The sequence below is a fragment of the Drosophila bipectinata genome, chromosome 3L (assembly GCF_030179905.1).
Source record: "Drosophila bipectinata strain 14024-0381.07 chromosome 3L, DbipHiC1v2, whole genome shotgun sequence".
NCBI lineage: Eukaryota > Metazoa > Arthropoda > Insecta > Diptera > Drosophilidae > Drosophila > Drosophila bipectinata.
Genome location: NC_091738.1, coordinates 9,344,152 through 9,355,795, shown reverse-complemented (window position 1 = coordinate 9,355,795; position 11,644 = coordinate 9,344,152).

Here is an 11,644-nt window from a genome sequence, read left to right as displayed (position 1 = left end):
GGAGTATTTTTATTGGGATTTATATATCTTTTGAAATAAACCTTTCGCTAAACCTATATCTTTTGAAGAACAAGATTTATTCCACCTGAAGTACTTTGCACTCAATCAATTCCCATAATCATGATTCGATGCGATGGATCTGAAGATTCGAGCACGCCCTGGGCGCCAAAACTAAATTATGCTAATTCGCACAGTGTGTGCAACATTTGTCGATTGCCAAAATCGCAAACATGTTCCACACACACACACTTATACACATTTGTACTTTCATCCAATAAAGCCCTGGTTGGTTGCGCCACCCATCCAGTATTTTGGTGGATTTGTGTAAATTTTCTCGAATTTCTGGCTATGGGCCAAGGGCGGAGGAACACGCGTAATTCCAATCACGTGCCAGCCCAGAAAAGAAAAGTTCTCAAACTGTAAAACGTTTATCAAAATATATAGAGGGTGGGGGGGTGGCCCACATAATTGGCCAAAAGGATGGCCCACCTCCCACAGACTCCGACAATATCTTCAATAATAAATGCATTTCACTGTCGAATTTGCCGCATTCTGCACAACACACGTGCCTTAAATAATTCACGTCGCATTTAGCGGCGTTTTTGCCAAGCCTCTAATGGGCCCAGCGATTTGTAAAAGAGGCGGCTGGCAACGGTACGGGGGAAAGAGGGATAAGGGGGGCGTGGCACACCGCCAGGTAAGTGGAAAGTAGTTGGCTACGTTTTACGTTCTAGTTCGAGGCGAAAATTTGCCTAAAAACTCAAGTAGTTTGTTCAAACTTTTATGCTCCGTGCATTTATCAACGCCAGCCAGCCAGCCAGTTGGGATGTTGGGTGGGTACGTCCGGGTGGAAGCTGCAGGGCTACCTCGTAGAGAATGGCTGTTCTCAGCCAGGACTAAAACCCATCCAGGACTCCATGAAGCGCAGCAGCCCGGAGCAACAGCGCTGCCGTGTAAAAAGTTTCCCCTCGGCCCCCCCTGGGTGGGTTCGAGATGATGGAGCGTTATTTAAATGGTTTTCGGATGCGTACGTGCGAAAATGTTAGTAATAAGCCAGGTGCCAGGACTCGGGACTGTGTTATCCTTGCCAGTGGTAGGAAAAATGTTTGCGATTTGTTTAAAACAACGGATTTCAACTGGAGTTCTTGACAGGCTACCGAAACTATGGGTTTTTTGAGGACTGGAAAGAAAAGGGATTTGTTTTTTTTTTTTGATTTGTATGAGGATATATTTTAGGGTTACGTGGAAGCATTTGTCATGAAATGATTTTTAGAGATTATTTGAGAATTAAGCTAAAATATACAGATCTCTTAAAGGTCTTAAATTGAAACTCCCTAGACTTGGGAGCTCAGAATTGACTTCAAGGGTTTTAAGATTATAATTATTATACTATTTATATAAAAAATACATTTTTTGTATATAAAAAATTAAACATTTACAACATTTTTGTATGAAAAATAAAAAGAAAACCTATGTATCTACTAACATTTTTTCATGGGAGGCAGTGTAATGGCTTTCGAGTGGAACGTGAGCCGGGAAAACTTCGCTTGCCTAAATGCTCGGTAGGTGATTTCTTTCCGCAGGAAGTACGCATACACACGCACTTAACATGCACACGCACACTCAAATCATTTTCCACGCCCACTACCACACACACACACACAAACACTAACTCACACACACACATGATAAGAATGCTTATGTGAATTATCGCACATTTTACGGCATCGAAAAAGGGGTTTTCGGGGAATTTTCTAAAAGGCATAAAGCGCTGGAGGAGATGTGGAGGACGGAAAACGGAGAACTCCCCCTGCAGGACTAAAAGATCTAGAAAACTTGTCTAAAAGTGCGCACTCCACTCATATATACACATTCATACATATCTCCGAGGCGGACACGCCGACAGTAGCACATAAAAACTTTTAAATTTACTTTTGCTAAGAGTTTCTGCCCGCCCCCAAGCCAGCCCCGCCCCCTGCGTCCTGGCCATGCATATTCATTTCAAAATCCACAAACACACACACACACATGGCCAAGTTTTCTTGCAAAAGTTCCTTTGCCTCATGCCACATGCCGCATGCCCCCTCAAATCAGCGAACTGTGAGAGAGGCAAACAAAAAAAAAAAGTTTTTCAGGCAAAAAGGTGGGCAAGGGTTTTGGTTTGCTGCCTTCAGGTAGGGTGAGGATTGGGTGGGGGGATTTTCCGGATACGGATCCGGAGCGGCATCGCTTAATAGAGCTGCCAAAATTTGTGCGCCTCAGGTTGCGTCGCTTGTCGGCAGACGCCGCGTTACAAGCGCTCCAAATTGCTCACTTCTCCAGGCGCTCTGCAACACGCCAGTCCTCCTCCGCCCTCGTCCTGGCCCCCGCCATTGATTTCCACCTTTTTTTTCAGTCCATGCGCCATCCAACCTTACGGTTTTAAAGCCCTGTGCCCCACTGCTGTACTACCAAAATCCTAGCCAATTCCCCCAACTGCCAGGCAACTATGATGTGGCTGTCTTCCCATTTTAGCACACTTGTCTATTTCTCGGTCTTGCCACAGTGGAAGGATATTTTAAATTTTAAGTATTTTACAGAGACTTTAATATATATATTAAGAAATATAAATAAGAAAATGGGTAGACCTTTTTTCCATACTTCACTTTTCATTGATTTTATTTTTTTTATACCTCAACCTTTTAAAATATTGACCCTACCATAAACCCCACTTTGTAAGGACCTCAAAAAATAATCAGAGAAATCAAACCTGACCAAGATGAATATCGCCAGGACAACCCCCCGTCGGTGTAGGCTTTGAATGAGAAAATTTTCGAAATAACTTCGATAAGTTCTTTATTTGACAAGTTCCCCACTGTGCCATTTTGGGTCTATGGTACTCCTCCATTTTATTTTGGCCCTTTTTTCACATTTTTGAAGGGTTTGGGCTAAAATGTTTGCTGTATGTTGTAAAATGTTGGGCCACGTATCCTGCAGCAATTCGTAAACTAATTCTACATACGTGCCCGTGTCAGCTAGCTATCACCCCCGCCCCACTCCCGCACTCTCAGAGCTACGGTACTTGAGCCACCCTATGCCCCCCAAAAAACCCATCCCTTTTTTGGCTTCCCGCAGAGCGACCAAATCGTTACGTGCGTTGGGCCACGGTGGCGCCCTCTGTGGGCCGTGCGTCATGTTTTGATTGGCGTCATGTACACGGACGGATTCGCTCCGGCTTTCCACACAGCACGGTTGGAAGGTGGTATGCACTGAGAGAAATGTTCTAAAAAAGGGAAAAAGGAGTTTGGCTTTGAAAAAGGTTACTAGAATTTGTTGGAAATGGGAAACAGAAGCATTTATTTCAAAAATATTAGAGATCTTTAGCATAGTTTTGAGACCCTTTGTTATAAAATATTTTATAAATAAATATATTTTAAAACTATTTCTATCGTTGCTAACCTAAAGCCTTTAATGGAATCCCTAAATTTCTTAAATTATCAATTAAGTTTCATCTTAAATAAAATTTGCCCAAAAATATAGTCATTCCTAGAGACTCTATAACCCTAACTACATACCTCCTAAAAAATCATTAAATATTTCAAAATAATATCAAAAATACCCCTTAATTTCGAACAGTGCTACTGGTTTAGATTCGTCCTTTTTTTCTGCTAATAAATAATTGCATTTTCACCTCAAGAACTCACTGACAGACGATGCCCGAGTGGTAGGGCCCGGCAAGGGGGGTCTGGTGATTTTCTCTGAGGGTGACACAATTCAATTTGCCCGCGTTTCCGTTCCGACTGCAGGTAGCAGGTGAGTGGGTGACTCCAGGGGGGTTGATGGTGTATTGCCAGTTTTTGTAATTCCATTTCTGATTTCATATTTTGCTGTCACTGTGAAATGATTCAATTTTGCAGATTTCTTTCGGAAGACGGGCGGGCGGGTGTGATGGAAATATTTGCATGCCAGCCATGTATCTATGTATCTGTGTGTCTATTTTTTGTTGCTCTTCCGGTTTTTGTTGTATTTTTATTCATTTTTAGTATGCGTGTGCCCGTTATCAATCAAAAGCGAAATGCGAATTGTGCGCAAATTTGTTGCATACGCAGAAATATTTGCTATATTGCATGGCAATCAAAGTGTTGCATGATTGACAGGCGAAATGGAATATTTTTGAGTGATATTTTGCAGCTGGTATGGCACTGACCTGAAATATGTCAAATGTTGTCTATTTTTCTATATGCTAGGCAGTGCCCATAAATGTATCCATCAGTTATTGTAGGCTGACAGGTCCTTTATACATTTTACAGTTCAGATTCCTAGAGATACCTTTTAGGAAACTCATAAAATAATTCTATGATTTCCTGAAATCCTAAATCCAAAATTGTGAAATTGTAACCTTGTGTCTGGCCGACTCAATTAGCAGACAGGTTAATTGCTCCAGTTTCGATTGCACAATCTATTGAGCAGGTAAGGGAGTCCTTCAGGGACAGGACTCCTCAAGGTCTACCATATATACTCAACTATTCTATGCAAATGCCAGGACAATGGAGATGGCCACAAAGCAGTCGAGTCACTTAGCCGACGGAGTCTTTGGCCGTTTTTCAGCAGCATCCTTGAAACCGGTACCCGTAGTCCTACCGGAAGTGTCCTTCGCAGAACTCGCACGTGTGTCGGCATAAAATAATGCGACATTTTTATGGCCCTGGCGAGTGTCGCCCGATGCCTTCTCTTTTGCACCTTCCTTCTGACAGCTCAACTTAAAGCGGTGTTAAAATTTATGAATGAATTTGACTAGGACACCGAAACACACTCACACACACACATACACACCAGAGACCAGAACAGGAAACAGGACTCAGGGCTCAGGACTTGGGAGCAGCAGCAACAGCAGCCTGGCGGCAGGTAAGCAATAACTCAGCCTCTGGCCGGGAGTTTTTCTAATTTCTTTTGGCTAAAATACAGTTTCGGTCTTTGCATAGTAAAAATGCCCAAAGATTTATGATGAGGCTCGTTGAACGTGCCACACATCCATGGGCGTTGGCAGGAGGTGGCATGACTGCCAGAAGGGGGCGGTGGAATTCAGCTAATCCCGAATGAATGAATTGCGCTCCTGGGCTGTCGTCCTCGTTACTGCGGAATGGAATGCAAATCCGTTGATTTAGAAATTCCATTAATATTGGAGTTTTCGTGCCCCCGATGCCTGTTATTTTCTTTATCAATATGCCACACGAGCCCAGCCACCAGAACACTCGAATAAATATATATATAACATTTTTGGATGTATAGAACCACTAACCATACAGCATATAGACAACCCATTTCATACAACGAAAATGGACGCGAAAATTTCTTGCTACAGGCCCCAGCAGGCCCCAGAGCGGATTTCTTACGCTCTCTTACGCTCATCGTTCGTTCATCTTACGCTCATTCTCGCATTAAATGTTTTCTGTTTCTCAGTCTCTAAACGGAGCGCGATGAAGAAGGTTGGCCTGCGCTTCGGTTGATCTTTGTATGTATGCGTGTCACACATTCACATACATGGGTGTATGTGTGCGTGCGATTTCGTTTCGAAGCCAGCGCACAAAATTTTGATTTTTCTTACTTTTAAGGCTTGCTACCCTAACAAAATTCGGGTATTCGTTATTTGATGAAATGACGAAAGAAATTATATTATTTTTTATTTTATTTTTTTTTATTATTTCAGCATACATTTTTAATTTATTTAGGAATAAGATTAAGTGTTAGTAGTAAAATGTTTTCTGTATATATATTTTTACGAATCATTAAAAATCAATATACTGAGAAAGTGTCAGAGTATATTTCGGTCGGAGTCACTTAAAGCGCCGATTGCTTTTAAGTTTTTGTTGTTCTGCAAGAGGCTTGTGCATGCCTACTCTAACGATGGAATGATTTTTAGGGGAGGGTGAAGACGGGTGAAGAATTAAATTACTTTTTAAAGTTATTATATATAAGGAAATATATATAAGGAAATTATTAAATTAACGACAATAATTTAATTAAATCTCACAATAACCCAAAATATAATAACAAGTGCCTGAAAAATTGTAAACAAAAAAGGTAAACAAGTCCATCAGCTGTTTTCGTGTCTTCACCCTCCCCTAAAAATCATTCCATCGTTAGAGTAGGCATGCACAAGCCTCTTGCAGAACAACAAAAACTTAAAAGCAATCGGCGCTTTAAGTGACTCCGACCGAAATATACTCTGACACTTTCTCAGTATATTGATTTTTAATGATTCGTAAAAATATATATACAGAAAACATTTTACTACTAACACTTAATCTTATTCCTAAATAAATTAAAAATGTATGCTGAAATAATAAAAAAAAATAAAATAAAAAATAATATAATTTCTTTCGTCATTTCATCAAATAACGAATACCCGAATTTTGTTAGGGTAGCAAGCCTTAAAAGTAAGAAAAATCAAAATTTTGTGCGCTGGCTTCGAAACGAAATCGCACGCACACATACACCCATGTATGTGAATGTGTGACACGCATACATACAAAGATCAACCGAAGCGCAGGCCAACCTTCTTCATCGCGCTCCGTTTAGAGACTGAGAAACAGAAAACATTTATTGCGAGAATGAGCGTAAGATGAACGAACGATGAGCGTAAGAGAGCGTAAGAAATCCGCTCTGGGGCCTGCTGGGGCCTGTCGCAAGAAATTTTCGCGTCCATTTTCGTTGTATGAAATGGGTTGTCTATATGCTGTATGGTTAGTGATAGAACCAATCAAATTCCAAACATATATCTTCAAAAGAAGCATCTGAATATTGGGGACATTTGCTGGCTGAGTTATGGTGAGGGTGTTGTATTCAAATCTTTGTTATGATGTTCTTCAAAGAGGTAGAACCTCTTCATAAATACTAATTACCAAATTGCTTGTGTTTCTCTGTGTGGTCATCTGAACACTTATTTTTCTTCTCGGGAAAAAGTCTCGTGTCAGAATAAACATGTCACTCACATTCTGTTGGCACTAATTTCCAAAATTCATGTATCCAATATTGGCCAACACCATGAATATTGGTGGGATGGAATACATTGGAGATGTTGACCAAGCCAAGGCCTTGCTTTCAGTGTCGGCTGACCACATTAGCATGTCACTCGGCGGTAAACAGAGAAAAGTTACGGAAACTTCTCGGAAAACTTTGCTTATGTTTGTCCCCCAAAAGAAAAACTTGGCAGATAAACAGAAATAAAGGAAAAAAAATAGTTGAAGTTGAATAGATTTTGGATAGAATGGGGCAGCCGTAGTGTTCAATATGAACTCGTAACTTTCCTTTTTGGTTATTGACACATTTGTGACATCCGACGAGTTGCTTAAGCAAATACTGAAATGTTGAAAAGAAACTGAGTAACTGATGAGAGGGGGACTAGGGCGTATCTCATGCAATTTGTGGGCGTGGCATGGCTTGTTTTTGTAACGATGGGTCAACTTCATCACCGGCCAAGGTCCGATCCGAAAAACTAAACTGGCCTGCGTGCGAGTGTCATTTTCATTCTGTTTATTTGTCAGTCATTATTTCGGTCAAATATTGACGCTCTTGTCATGCCCAGTAGCACTCTGCGTTAATTGATTTCGAATTTCGGAGCCACTTTTATTGTTATTATAGCGGAACCAACTGGATACTGGCTAGATGTCTGAATGACTGGATGGCTGGATGACTGACTGACTGACTGGAACCCAAACAAACTCCCCTGCAATCACACACTTGATTGCTAGTCCACAAAACCCAGACCAACACCTTTACTTTTGAATTATTTTATTTTGTTTTTCTGCTGTCCCCATACTGTCCCCCATACCCTTGAAGTAATCGAGCGAAGCAATCAAACGCCTAACCAGTTTTCTGGATGGGGGACATCGGTATCAGTGACTTGCACTCCCCGAATTGTCAAAACTTTTACGAGCCATTTCGAATGGCTTTTGCCAACTCGGGCATCCTAAATTATCTTTTAAGCGTTTTCGTTTTTTATTTATAAACTTCTCAAGCCATCAAAATCGATTTGTCACACAATATTAAAAGCATTTTGCTAAATTTAAATCATTATCGGGTTTCGCCTGCCATTCAATATAAATTGAAAGTCAATTGAAATATTTCGAAACTCATTTTGTATTCAAATGCGATATTCAGAATATAAACTTCGACAGGTTAGACACGCTTTGAGTTCAACAAGAACCTAAAGAATTTTAAAGAATTTATTTTTATTTAATCCAAAATAATATATCAAAGTTGTATAACTTAGTTTAAGCCTTAAATGTATTGCCACAATAATCAAGTGTTATAATCATCTTAACTGTTATTTTTAGCAATTGCAAAATCGTGACAAGTTACCCGGGATTAATCACGTTCAAGATGTCAGCATTTTGGTCTCTCCACACGGATTCGAGATCAACTTGTTGTATCTCCAGAGCTTGGAGCTTGAGTGCTAATATTTGTGGAGTAAATAGGCAAATTAAGTGTTTCCACAAGGGCTGGTCTCCAGCGGCTGCAAATATGCACAGATACTCGAATACTCAGCTCTGTCTCAGATACAGATACAGATACTGATACAAACGGTATCTACAGACTATGGGACAGCTGGGAATGGGCATAAATAGGCGCATAAATATTTGTTTATGTTTTCACATCGCGCTTATCAATCTGCAAACATATAGTGAGCGGCGGCGCTACTTCAGCCTCAGTTGCTCCGATCCGAGTCTCGGTTCAGTTCTGCTGGGTTTTTGGTATCTCCTGTTTGCTCACGGATTTTGCCTTTGCACGCTTTTATCTTATCGCTACCCCCTTGCACTGGGAGGAGAAAAGCACACTGAGGTACTGGGGTCAGGCCAGGCCAAGCTGTTGCTGCTACTGGTACTTCTGGACGGGCTTGTTTGCTCAATTAATACGAACTTTAATTGAAAAACAATACAATTAACTAAATCAGTTAAGCGCTTCGGTCGTCGCGACTCTGCGACTCTGGCGCCCATTATCAGTCTGCTCGAACCTCCCCCTGGTGCCCAACCCCAACCCCAAGCCCCAGTTCCAATGCCAGAGGTGACGTTGGTTCCTGGTCTCGACCAGACTTTGTTTTTTGTCAGCCAAAGATACTTTTCCCAAAGGCCATTTGCAGCGAAAAAGTTTCTATCAACAATAGGTAGGGGAATAGCCATTGGGAAATGAATAAAGGTAATAAAAATATAGGGGAAATATATATATTTAAATAAAAGGTAAATATTAAATAAACAAACCTTTTTATGTAGATAAATATGAGTATTATTATTACTAGATTATCGCATGGTCTATATAATAAAATATTATATTTAAGTCTTTTCATGGGAAACAATGAACCAGTTTTAAAGTAAAAACAAGAAAGGAAAGCTAACCTCGGGCGAAGCCGATGTTGATATACCCTTGCAGCTACGTGGGAGTTGATGATGTTGTATATAATATCGGATGGGATATAGTGCATATATCGGATATATGTAGCTGGCCAAATGAATTATAAAAATAATTTAATTTTATATTGCTTTTATGATAATTTTTGAAATATAATTATTAGCTTATGTATATCTTTAAAAACACCACAAATATTGGGTTTATGATTATGGCAGCTATAAGATATAGTTAGATATAATTGTACAAGTTAAGAAAAAAAAATGTTCTAACCAAAACATAAAAAAAAATTAACATTAATATCGACCCTATAAAAAATACAACAACAAAGAGCTAATAAAACAACTAATTACAACAACAATAGCAAACAAGAAAAATAAACAACAAAATATACAAAAATATAATAAATTGATTTTCCGATTTTTCAGACTTGCTTAAGTGCAACCTATGAGAATCGAGGAGGAGGGCGCTTTTTTTTAATTAATTATTTTTAAAAATTTTATTTAATTGTTGCCAAATTAAAGAATCTTCTAGAATGTAATCATACGCAAAAAATAGGTAGAATGTTACGCTTCATTACTATTTGACCTCTGGCCGCCCTTAAAAGTAGGCAATGGAAATATAAGTGTTTAAATTTTCAAATTTATAATTTAACAAGAATAGAAAGCTAAGTTCGGGCGGAGCCAAAACCGAATATATATCGGATATAGTTGCCTGATCCTAATGAGAATTTCATAATATAATCAATTTATTACAACACAAAATCTTAAAAAAAATTCCAAATTTTTATCTTCCAATAAACCAAAAATACCACTTCTTATATACCCTGCAAATTTATAATATCCCCTGCAAGTGTATAATGATGTTGTTTTATGTATCAAAAACTATACTTTATTAAAACTCTGACTACAGTTTCAAATACAACACCATAACTATAAACTATAATAATAAGCCATATAACTAAACTATATTTTTTCCGTACGATTTTATACACTTTTTAGATGAAAAAGACTCTAAAGCCATAGCTGCATTTAAGCTCTTAAAACCGTAACCAGTTTTAGTCTTGACTCTAGAGTCTAGACTTTTAAGATCTGAGAATTTTTGGCAGTGTACAAGTGCCGAATACACATATTTCCTGATTCTTGCATAATGGCTGTTTGCGAAAATGTTTTTAGCCCACTTGTCGATTAATAAAATATGTTCATGCTATTGCCAGAACTAAGTGCATTGCCCATTTGCGGATCCCCCTAGAGATTTTTGAGGCTGAGGATGGTGGGTTGGGGCAAGATACTTTGCTAATTTCATTGTTGTTCTCTGGGTGGCTGATGTTTTTTTCTGTTTTTGGTATGTGTTTTTATCTAAATTACTTTTAATCGCCATTTAATGTTTTTGTTTTTCTTGCTCTCTGGCTTGTTGTTGCCTTCTGTATTTGTAGACGTTTTGGGTGTTTGTTTTTTATTGCGACGTCTTTTGGGTTCTCTAATCTAATTGCAAAATACAACCGAAGCAGCAGCAAACCAGCTAAGTGAATGAAACCCAGTAAGTGTATGAATGTGCTTGTGACGGGATGTTTGTATGCTTTTTCAAGGCCCCTGCAGCCGTCCCCCCTACCCGTCGACCGACCTCCGGCGAAATACTCCGGCCGTAATAATCCGGCCTTGCCCATCTGGCTCCCCATGGAAATAGATTGCGCCCGCTATCTCGAAAAAAAAAAGTTGTTCGCTCTGCAAATCGTATAAACAATTATAAACAAACAGTCGGGGCGAACGCTTCTTTATCATGGCCTAGTTCTTTTATTGATACCATTAGAATCCCACCGTAAAGAAAACTGAAACTGAAAACATTTCTGCCACCCCGTTCCCTATCCATGCCACCCTTCCCGTTCCGAAGTGCCTTTTTCCGTTCCCGTTCCGACGCTCGACGCGTGCGAATCCATGAGATACATTTGGCTGTAAACAAAGTCATTCATTATGCCAGTCCTCCATATGTCCAACAAGTCGCAGCGATCCTTCTTCTCCCATTCCGAATGGAATTGCGTCAATCAGTTTATCGAGCATATATAGACAGCATTTTAGAAATTCTCCAAATATTTGATTGAACGGCGCAAAATAACAAATGGTTGTTCAAAAGTTAAATCTTAATTCGAGAATTCTTTATTCTAATTGTTATAATTCCACAATCTCCACAATTGTTTCCCTGGGCCTTGGAATAAACTTGAAAGTAGTCAAAAAACCACAACAATAGCGAGGTCTTCTTCACAGCT